Here is a 12,347-nt window from a genome sequence, read left to right as displayed (position 1 = left end):
CAGCCTGGGTGACAAGAGTGAGACTCCATCTCAAAAAAAAATTCTGCACATCATGAAGCCAAACCCTCCATGCCTGACTCCAGCATAACTTCTGTTATTTAACCCTCCGGTCCTCTGGTTTGGGGCCAATCACCCACCCAGTTTAACTTGCCTTGGAGGGTTTCTCCAACTCTGGGAGGACAGAGAACTCACCAAGGCAACCTACCTCAAAGCACGTTAGAAGTCAGCTTAATAGAGCCTGGTGTCCACTGTGCAGAGAATAGCTGTCCCCCCAAACCAGCACATAAATCAGTCCAAGGGGACAGCCCAGCAGTTTGGATTTTGCCTGAGAGTGATGGGTTGCTGATAATTTGGGATTCCCCCTACAAACATAAGAATGAGATGAACATGTTCAGATTTCAGTTCAACGACCAGCACTTCTTAAGCTCTGAGTGGCACACGCTCACTGTCTCTCCTACGTATGTCCTTCTGGCGCCTCCTTGCCTGCAAGGAACGTGACCATGATCAGCACTAGATGGAAAGTGCACATTATACAAAAGACCAGGATACATCTTTTTTTTTTTGAGACAGTTGTGCTCTGTTGCCCAGGCTGGAGTGCAGTGGCACAGTCTAGGCTCATTGCAACCTCCGCCTCCCAGGTTCAAGTGATTCTCCTGCCTCAGCCTCCTGAGTAACTGAGACTACAGGCTTGTGCCACCATACCTGCTAATTTTTGTATTTTTAGTAGAGACAGGATTTCACCATGTTGGCCAGGCTGGTCTCAAACCCCTGACCTCGTGATCCGGCCACCTTGGCATCCCAAAGTGCTGGGATTACAGGCGTGAGCCACCACACCTGACCTCGTGATCCGGCCACCTTGGCATCCCAAAGTGCTGGGATTACAGGCGTGAGCCACCACACCTGACCACATCTTTTTCTCCTCACATTTTTGGTGGTGGGGTGGATGGGGCCAAGTTGCTTCAGGGACTTCAGGCAGAGTCCCGGGAAGGTACTTGAAGACCATCCATGAAACAGCTGGACCAAATCTCTTGTCATATATATTTGCCCTGAAGTGTAAAGAGGTGAGCAAAAGCATTAAGTACATGTTTAATATTTCAACAGCTAATATTTTCATTTAGGTCTTACTTACGCTATAGTAGAACTGTGATTTCTTAGAATCTTTTTATATGCAAATTTGACAAAACACTAGGACTCTTGTACAATCAGGCTGTTCCATATGCATGTTGTATAGCGTGGCACATCTTTTCTCCTCACATTTTGGTGGTGGGGTGGATGGGGCCAAGTTGCTTCAGGGACTTCAGGCAGAGTCCCGGGAAGGTACTTGAAGACCATCCATGAAACAGCTGGACCAAATCTCTTGTCATATATATTTGCCCTGAAGTGTAAAGAGGTGAGCAAAAGCATTAAGTACATGTTTAATATTTCAACAGCTAATATTTTCATTTAGGTCTTACTTACGCTATAGTAGAACTGTGATTTCTTAGAATCTTTTTATATGCAAATTTGACAAAACACTAGGACTCTTGTACAATCAGGCTGTTCCATATGCATGTTGTATAGCGTGGCCGTATGGAATGGGGGGAAAGTACTGAATTGGAAATCAGGAAATATGAGTTCTGGTCCTGGATGTGTGATTAACCTCTTTGAGACTCAATTTCCATATCTTAAAAATAATGTTAGATTAATGATCTCTTAGGTGCTTCTCAGCTCTAAAATGCAATGACATGGAGCATAATTTGACTATTTAAAATTAGTGTAGGCATCAATAATTATTGCAGCTTTGTTTTTATGGCATACTGTTTTAATCATGAACATATCATTTATTTGATGTCAATTTTTTTAAGGAATACAATCTCCAACTAAAACTTTTTTTGAGAAAAATATCCAGTCAAACCACATGAAATTGCTTATATTTGACCATTTTTTACTGAACGAGTGGTAATTTTATGTGGTTCAACCTAATAGTATCTTTTAAAAAAGACCTACTTTAAGGCAAGATTTCCAGACATACGGTGATTTTTTAAAAATTATGTGAAAATCTGCAGTGCACACAGAGAAAGAGGATGTGTTATAAAATCTATTCACTGTAATTTTCCACACATTTTATATCTTAAAAATGAATAAAGTTTTCCTGCTCATATTCTCTTCCTATTAAATAAAACCATACCACCATTTACAAAGTTCTTCGTAGTTTAAAGCAGCTCTTATGTGCTGGTATTTTATAATGTCCTTAAGAAGTGGGTAACAGCATTGCGCCAATGTCACAAACAGGAAACTGAGGCTGAAGAAGTTAAGTCATCTGCTGAAGACATCAGAATGGGGTCTGGACTCCAGCCAAGATAACAACGTCCCAGAGGTCTTGCTCTCTCCCCTTCTGCCAGATGTGCAGCCCGTGAATACCAGCACATTAGGAAAGATACAAACATCATCTCCTGATCACCAAACGCACTGAAATGGAGGCTCCTAGTGATGAATGGGATGAAGACACGTTGAGATGAGAGCTGCTGCCTTCTTCTCTTAGTGTCACCCCAGAGCCGACAGAGCTGTGGCTTGTGCATTCCAAGGCCCGCCCCTTCCTGGGAGTTCTTGGCTCCCCGTAGAGAAGGTGATGTTCCAGGAGTCACCGAAAACTTCTGCTTCAGGAGATCTGTCCAGTGGCCACGGAGCCAGGTCTCTCACGTGCCACCAAAGGGCTTCCTGGAAATGTTCCAATAACATGGATTCTTGCCAAGGGGACAGTAAATTTCTATCAGAAAAAATGTGATACTTTGGCAAAAACTAGACCTTGAGAACACATTGATCAGTTGATTTCCCACAAAAGAGAGTGGTAAAGGGAAACACAGCACTGCCGATATTTACAATTGCTAAAATGGTGAGATGACAATTCACAAATCAATCCATGTAATTAAAGCCAACGTGCTGGCCAGGGTGACCGTCAAGTGAGCATCTGAGCCAGAGCCCCATTGTTTACCCGACTGGAACCTGACATGGAAACTAGGGCAAGGGGCTGTGGGGACGACTCAGAAGAACCAGGTCTCTTTAGGAAGCACCTCACCCAACGAATTGACAACAGGGACTGAGACAGGAACCTGTGCACTAATGTTGGAAGCAGCACTAGATTCGTAAGAACCGAAATGTGGAAGGAACACAAATGTCCTCCCTGACGAACCTATAAACAACATGTGATACCCATGTAATGACATACTGATACAGGCTACACCTTGGATGAATCTTGAAAATGTTCTGTGAGCAAAGCTCATCACAAAAGACAAATACTGTCCAATTCCATCTTGTACTAGCTAGGGTTCTCCAGGGACACAGAACCCACAGAATGAAAATATACAAAGACAGGGATATTTGTTTTTTATTATTTATTTTATTTTATTTTTTTTTGAGATGGAGTCTTGCTCTGTCGCCCAGGTTGGAGTGCAGTGGCGCGACCTCGGCTCACTGCAAGCTCCGCCTCCCGGGTTCACGCCCTTCTCCCGCCTCAGCCTCCCAAGTAGCTGGGACTACAGGCCCCCGCCACCACGCCCGGCTAAGTTTTTTGTGTTTTTAGTAGAGACGGGGTTCCACCGTGTTAGCCAGGATGGTCTCGATCTCCTGACCTTGTGATCTGCCCACCTCGGCCTCCCAAAGTGCTGGGACTACAGGTGTGAGCTACCGGGCCTGGCCGGGAGATTTGTTTTAAGGAATGGGCTCACCTGACTGTGGAGGAAGGCAAGGCCATGATTGACTGGGGCAGGCCATGATTGACTGGGAAGAGCTGCAGAGGTCCCTCCGGGAAGACCAGCTTTTTCTCTCAAGCTGTGAACTGATTGGATGAGGCTCATCTGCACAGTGGAGATGAATTTGCTTTACTCCAAGTCTACTGATTGAAATGTTAATCTCATCCAAAAAATACCTTCATGGAAACGTCCACAATAATAATGTTTACCAAACATCTGGACACTGTGGCCCAACCAAGTTGACACTTAACATTAGCCATCACCCACAGATGAAACATCTAGAACAGACACTTTCATAGCCACAGTAAGTGGATGAGGGTAGATGAGAGGGGCTGAGAGAAGGGAATTGTGGTGGAATGGTTTTACATCGTACCACAATTTAAAAACAAGCAAGTACATCAGTGAATGTTTGTATAAAGTAATCCAAACACGTGTGTGATAACTTTTTTCTCCAAAAGGCATTTCCTAGCAAAATGCTCACCTTCATTCTATTGGGCTAGGAGGATAGATTTTATCAAAAACACTTGTTTATATCAACAGCTGTCATTCTTCCAGTGAGGAGTTTACCTTTTTCTTCAAGTAATACAGGGAAACCAGTGTCTCTCCCCCTCCTGCCTCTCACAAACCCACTTCTTTTGTGGAGGGCCATCCAGGCAGCCAGAGGACCCCCAAGAAAGCAATACACACCAGTCAGCCCTCCCCTTCCCTGGTCCGAAACAGGGCTCTATGCTTTGGGGAAAGTTTCTCATGGAAAGATGTGTGCACACGCACTCAGGCACACACCCACTCAGGCACACACCCACTCAGGCACACACCCAGTCCTCAGCAGCAGGTATTTGCCGACGGGCTCCACACCAGCTCACACAGTTGCACAATTGCACCCAAGGCGTCACCTCGGGCAGCCAGCGCATGGCACTCTCCCCGCCCGGTACATTCGGACTTTTAGGGGCAGCTGTTTGGCCGGATAGGGATGCCAAGAGCTGGAGCAACAGGAAGGAGGCAACGCCGAGTGGTGGAATTTCAAAAGTCCATGGAGAATCATGGGTTTCATCTGCATTTTAGAATCCCAACTGTGGTCCTTAGATGATATATGAATTTTTAAACCATAATGGGGATTTTGGAAAAGTAATATTTCATAGTAAAAAAGGAAGAGGAAAGGAAGAAAATACTACATTAAGCTCTAAGCCAAATAACATTAAAGATATTTAATTATGAGTATGACCTCCAACCTCCGAGAAGAGATGACTGCCTGGTGAACACCCCTACCCACCTCCACTCCAGGCTGAGTCCCCAGGGGCAGGAGGCAGCTGAGTTTGGTAAATACAAATCCTCCTAGTTCAGGGGTGTGGTCCACATGAGAAGCAGCCAGGGATCACTGGCAAGAGCGGGGACCCAGTGTGGCCCCGAGGAAGGGCAGACCTGGCCAGGCACTGCCTCATCTCTGAGAGGATCCAGCTGTGGGATTTAGATGTAAAATCTCCCATTTAAAGTACTGGTCATTCATTGAGGTTTGTTTGTAAAAACTGTAGGACAAACACAACTGCAGGCTGGACTGGGTGACCTATGCCTTCCACCACCAGATTGACTTAGATAAAGAGACAATTCATAATAGCTGAAAGGTGGAAGGAACCCAGACGTCCACCCTGAAGAATCTATAAACAATATATGATACCCACGTAATGACATAGTGATACCGGCTACACCTTGGATGAATCTTGAAAATATTCTGTTCCGTGAACAAAGCTGGTCACAAAAGACAAATACTGTCCAATTCTACCTCGTACTAGCCAGGGTTCTCCAGGGAAACAGTACCCACGGAATGAAAATATATGGAGAGAGGCAGATTTGTTTTAAAGGAATGGCTCACGTGACGGGAAGCTGGCATCAGGGTCCTGGAGCCTGGTAAGCTTAGAGTGGAGAAAAAGTCCTAAATGACCTGTTAATTAGGGTCTGGAAATAGTGAATCCATAGATATCCCCCAACCTCACTTTAATTTCCCTCCCTACCCCATCTTTAGAAGTGCTAATGGGAAAGAAAACACAGGGGAAAGAGGAGAAGCAGAGGCTGGGTGTGGATGACCTCCCAGGCACTCAGAGCTCAGACATCGTGTGGGACGGGACCCAGGAGGCCGAACAGAGATCACACCTGTCAGGCCAATCAGGGGACAGGTAAATGCTATGGAATTGGTGGCAAGAGAATGGTGTATTGAGTCAGCGGGTTTCCAAATAGGCTTTATTCTGGCTTTTAGGTTTCAGGACATTTTCTAGCAGCCTGCCTTAACCAAAGTAAATATGTATTGAAATAAAGGCGCAGAAGCCGGGTGCAGTGGCTCATGCCTGCAATCCCAGCACTTTGGGAGGCCAAGGCAGGAGGATCATGAGGTCAAATCGAGACCATCCTGGCTAACACGGTGAAACGCCGTCTCTACTAAAAAAATTAAAAAAAAAAATTAGCCGGGCGTGGTGGCGGCGCCTGTAGTCCCAGCTACTCGGGAGGCTGAGACAGGAGAATGGCGTGAACCCGGTAGGCGGAGATTGCAATGAGCCAAGATGGCACCACTGCACTCCAGCCTGGGTGACAGACAGAGGGAGACTCCGTCTCCAAAAAAAGAAAAGAACACAGGCCAGGCACAGTGACTCATGCTTGTAATCCGAGCACTTTGGGAGGCCTAGATGGGCAGATCACCTGAGGTCAGGAGTTTGAGACCAGCCTGGTCAACATGGTGAAACCTTGTCTCAACTAAAAATACAAAAATTAGCTGGGTATGGTGGTAGGCACCTGTAATCCCAGCTATCTGGGAGGCTGAGGCAGGAGAACTGCTTGAACCCGGGAGGCGGAGGTTGCAGTCAGCTAAGATTGTACCACTGCACTCCAGCCTGGGTAACAGAGTGAAGACTCCACCTCCAAAATAAATAAAATAAATAAATAAATACAAGAAAACAAATGAGCAAAATGCATCCCAGTGAGGTGTCCCTGGAACAAAGGTCCTCAGGTTGGAAGTGGGATTGGAGTAAATACCAGGGAGGAGGAGCGGTACCCGTCCGGCAGACGGTGTCTCCTGCATGAAGGTAACCCAGCTGGGCTGGCAGATAGGGAAAAAGACACAATCATACCTTCCAGCAGTGCACAGTGGAGTGTAAGGAACTAGCCATCATAAGACAATGATTTCTTTACTAAAAGGAAAATAATATGTTATGGGATCCTAAAGGGTAGCAAGTCTATAAAAGTTGAAGTTAAAATTGTAAGAAGGAAAGAACATCCTGGCAGCTCGGAGTTGCATTCCATCGCATTCCTTGCTGCTGGGCCTCACTTTCTGCCTGGCTCCCTCCAGTGCGTTTAAAAATTGCTCTGAACGCAAACTCAGGGAAAACAGAGGCACTCGGCAAGCGGAGATTTTGCTTCAACTGATGAGGACGGCCTCATTCTGTGAGAAATTCCACCGGCTCACCCCCGTGAGGCATCTTCTGACCAGATACCATCCAGCGTCAGGGAGTTTCACAGAAGCGACTAGGTCTACATAAGTAGAGAACACTGTTTTTAGAGAATTTTCAAGTGAGATGCTCTCCTCTGCCAATGAAGACTCTGACTTTGCTCTGCCAGTGTTTAGAGCAATAAGATACCAAAATGGTTAAAAGTCAAACCATCTATTCTTCTAAATACACTATACTGAAAATGACAGATCCGTCTATTCATTTTGGGAACTGTATTCTTCATGCACTATTATTTCTTTCAACTCCTAAATTATATGCTATAGTAGTTCCTAGAAAAGGAGTCAGATGAAAATAGGGGGAACTGGTGACTAAATTTCACTCGACGTAGGATTAACGCACATGTAACGCACACTCTAAATCTACACTTGGACAAATTTGTTTGGAAAAACCCTATATGAGATTGCTCATTATTATAATCATCTTGATGTTTCAATGAGTTTTTGGTCTATATTAAAGTTGATTTTAGGATATGGTTATTTCTTGGAGTGGCACACAATTTCATGGAAGCAGGGCAGAGGCGTATGGGCATATATTTCATGATGGGCACATGGGTGCTGGAGGAAGGAGGTTAAACAAATGATATTTTAATTTTTGGCTGGTTTGCTGAAATTTCAAGAGAGCCTGCCCAGCACATCTGAGGACGAAATGAAATTTTTTGTATACCTATGAAACACAGTGTGTGGCATGGAAGAGACACTTGGTACCTTTATTCACGAATGGGGGCTCCACACCGACTAAAGAAGGGAAGGCATCGGAAGGGGAGAGGAACCGTCCTGGGACAGAAATGAAAGAGAAGGAACTGAGACACCCACCTGCTGGGGCTTTTCTCGGGCTCTGCCTGGCAGAACCCCATTATCTGTCACATCTCCACTCAGCGCTCACCTTCTCTTCCCGCCGAGCAACCCGCCAAGCCAGGGAAACAAGTCCTGCCAGCCAAGCTCCCGCACCCCACAGGCCTGCCTTCATGTCATCATCACCATCATCATCATCATCAATGACATCTGTAGCTACAGTCACTGGGACTCAGCCGCTTGACTAGCCCGAGTGTCTTTCTGCCTCTGCTTCTGCACAGCTCCTGCTCTTCCTAGAGCTTACAGGATGGCGTTCCTCAACCTCCTGTGTGTGTCTGTCACCTCTCTTCAATGGGCGGCTCTTTGAAAGGGGGATGCTATTCCCATTGACTGTGCATTCCCACCCCCAACGCTGAGTAAATGCGGCCTAAGTCCTTGGTCAGTAGTTGAATCTTTACTGCCTTTGGGCATGTTTGTTGAACATCATAGTGTAACCATTGTAGACAGTTCCATCTATAATGCCAATTAGAATGTCACACTGATTGCATCCCAGCAGGGACCCCTAACAGGTGAACCAGTAATCAAAACCAATATCCGTGGCCAATGTGACGACACAGATATTGCTCTAAAAACCTTCATTTGGGGGCCAAGCACTGTGGCTCACACCTGTAATCCCAGCACTTTGGAAGGCCGAGATGGGCGGATCACTTGAGGTCAGGAGTTCGAGACCAGCCTGGCCAAAAACATGGTGAAACCCAATCTCTATTAAAAATACAAAAAATTAGCTGGGTGTGGTGGCACGCATCTGTAATCCCATCTACTAGCGAGGCTGAGGTGGGAGAACTGCTGGAACCCAGGAAGAGGAGGTTACAGTGAGTTGAGATCGTGCCATTACACTCCAGCATGTGAGACAGAGCGAGACTCTGTCTCAAAAAACAAACAAACAAACAACAAAAAAAGCAAAACCCATCATTTGGGATGGTTTACGTTAAATTTTAATGTTGCTTTTTTGTGGATTTTACAAAGGTCACAAATGTACCCTTAGATATTTGTGTTCTCCTGCAAGATATTATGAATCTTTAATATTATAAATGTATCGGCCAGGCGTGGTGGCTTACGCCTGTAATCCCAGCACTTTGGGAGGCTGAGGCAGGTGAATCACGAGGTAAGGAGATGGAGACCATCCCGGTGAACAGGGTGAAACCCCGTCTCTACTAAAAATACAAAAAATTAGCCAGGCATGGTGGCTGGTGCCTGTAGTCCCAGCTACTCGGGAGGCTGAGGCAGGAGAATGGCGTGAACCCGGGAGGTCGAGCTTACAGTGAGCCGAGATCGCGCCACCAGCCTGGGTGACAGAGCGAGACTCCGTCTCAAAAAACAAAAAAAAGAAAAAGAAAAAATATTATAAATGCATTCAATCAAATATCACAAATTAAGAAGGGAGCAACATTGATCATCCCACTGTAAAAACTCCATGGCTCCAGCAACAATTGTATGCCATTAAAATAATGTACATTCTGGAACACTATCAATTGGGATGGGAACAAACAGGTTCTGCAAGCTACTCAATGTCATACAAATGCCCTGCTTTCTAAACAAGCACATGGCTTACGGTGATGGGAGAAGAGAGGTTCTGGAAAGGGTACCTGCAGACCACCTCCATCTGAAGGTAGCTGCAAAGCCATTTGAAGCCATCTCACTTTCACCAGGGCAGAGGGACGTGGTTTGAATACGAATATCCTTTCCGATTTACAATATTATGTATTAGTTCCATTGTAGTCTGCTTACCTTCCTTGCTATGTTTTATTTATTTTTATTTTTTTGTTTGTTTGTTTTGAGATGGAGTCTCCCTCTGTGGCCCAGGCTGGAGTGCAGTGGCACGATCTCAGCTCACTGCAAACTCCGCCTCCCGGGTTCACACCATTTTCCTGCCTCAGCCTGCTGAGTAGCTGGGAGTACAGGCGCCCGCCACCACACCTGGCTAATTTTTTTTGTATTTTCAGTAGAGAGGGGGTTTCACCATGTTAGCCAGGATAATCTTGATCTCCAGACCTCATGATCCGCCTGCCTCAGTCTCCCAAAGTGCTGGGATTGCAAATGTGAGCCATCGTGCCCGGCCCCTTGCTAAGTTTTTAGGGAGCAAATGACCTCTGAGCAGCCCCTTTCAACTACAAAGTTCCATTATCAGAGCAGTATAATATTCTTTAAAGAACACCAACAAATACATGGGCATGCTTTCAGTAACCGCAACTCTATGCCCAGTTCACAGTTAAATACGCTGACATAGCAGGATGCAATGATTTTCCCACATCACAGATCAAGTTATTAGATCAGTTTTTGATTCTTTTCAAAGTGCTTTCTCGTATGTCTTTCAACCAAATCTATTTACTGAATCTCTACGTAGCAGTTATTTTGTATCATGCTCTATTCCACATGCTTTAAAAATATGAACTCACTTAAGCCTCACACAGCCTACGAAGTAGGTCCTGCCACTCTCCCTATTTGCAGAGGAGAAAACTGTGGCCCGGCCACTGGTCCTGCAGTTGGGAAGCAGTAGAGGCCGTGTTCAAACACAGGCAGCCTGCCCAGAGCACACGGTTCCAACAATCGCACTGTGCCGCCTCCAACAAACTGTGAGCATCCACTTCCCAAGCTTTGTTCTTTTGTCTTGTGTGGGAAAGGTTTTATTTTAATCAACTGTATACACCAGGCTTTGAAAAGCAATTTGCCTCAAACCATAAAAGGATGAAACTTGGAAGACAATTGTAAGCCTCTCCATTCCCCTTCCCCCTCGGCCCTTCTAAAGGCCTGTCATCTGTGGGCCCACCTGCCCAGAATCCACCTGGCCAAGATCCACCTGTCTAAAACTCTCCTGCCCAGAATCTACCTGCCCAAGACCCACTTGTCTAAAATTCACCTGCCTATAATTCCCCTGCCCAGGACCCACCTGTCTAAAACTCCCCTGCCCAGGACCCACCTGCCCAAGACCCACCTGTCTTAACACTCACCTGCCCAGAACTCCCCTGCCTAAGACACACCTACCCAGAATCTACCTGCCCAGAATCCACCTTCTCAGAATCCACCTACCTAAGAGCCATCTGCCTGGAACTCACCTGCCCAGGACCCATTCACCCAGGACCCCACCAGTCTAAAACTTACCCGATCAGAATCCACCTGCCCAGAACCCACCCACCCAGAATCCACCTGCTCATGACCCGCCTGCCCAGGACCCACCTGCCCAGAATCTAGCTTCCCTGAACCCACCTTCTCAGAATCTGGCTGCTGAGAATCCACCTGCCCAGAACCCACCTATTCCAGAATCCACCTGCCCGGACCCACCTGCCCAGAACCCACCTGCCTAGAACCCATCTATTCCAGAATCCAACCACCCAGAATCCACCTGCCCAGAACTCACCACTGCTGCCCAGTAGAACCCACCTACCCAGGATGTACCTGCTGAAGACCCACTCCACCTGCCCAAGACCCAGTTACCCAAGACCTACTCCACCTACTCAGCAGCCATCTGCCCAGGACCCAACTGCCCAGGCCCTCATCCACAGACAGCCAAGTATGGCCACACCTGAGTCCTTTCCTCATCAAATGACTTCTGATGTCCCTCTCCTTGGGGCTAAATCTTGGAGCTGCCATTTGCTGCTTTTGTGAGTTTGGGTGAGTTACACTGGGGGACAGAACCCTCCAAGCAATGTGAACTCCAAAGAGCCAGCACTCCCAGCGAACTCACCCACACCAAATATGGAAGAGCAGCCATGTCTTGTGGCCTTCCAGGAACACCAATTGCAGCCCAAAGTCATCCCCAGACATTTCCCAAGCCAGGTACAAGTGACACCCAAGGTATGCTGCCTGGCTCAGAAGCGGGTGTTTTGCCTTTTACCCTTAACCGTTTTGAAGTGATGTCCCCAAAGGGGCAGGTCTTTGGCCTTTTATCCTTAAGCATTTAGAAGTCAGTGATGTCCCCAAGGGGGTTATTGCTTCCCCAGGGAATCACAGTTTAGTGGCAGATCCTTTCAAACCCACAACAGCTGTCATGCCTGAGGCAGTTCAAGCAAGCTTGAGGGACATAGGAAGAGAGCATCTCAGGCCTGTTCTGATCAGTGGGAATCTAAGATCTCCCAGGGAAGGCGAGATTTGAATGTGTCCTGGAGAGCAGGTAGGCATTTGTGGTAGACACTGCAGTGGGCCACCCAGAGTCCCCCTCAACCAAGCGCTGTCCCGCCAGCTGCAGAAAGCGTCGACTATTGACAGCCCCTATCTGGGGACTCTCCAGGAACTGCCCTTCTTGAAGGGAAGCTCATCCAAGCACTAGACACACCCTCCCT

Source organism: Rhinopithecus bieti, unplaced genomic scaffold (assembly GCF_001698545.2).
Source record: "Rhinopithecus bieti isolate Rb0 unplaced genomic scaffold, ASM169854v2 scaffold_84002, whole genome shotgun sequence".
In the NCBI taxonomy this organism is placed as follows: Eukaryota; Metazoa; Chordata; class Mammalia; order Primates; family Cercopithecidae; genus Rhinopithecus; species Rhinopithecus bieti.
This window is presented reverse-complemented; position numbering follows the sequence as displayed.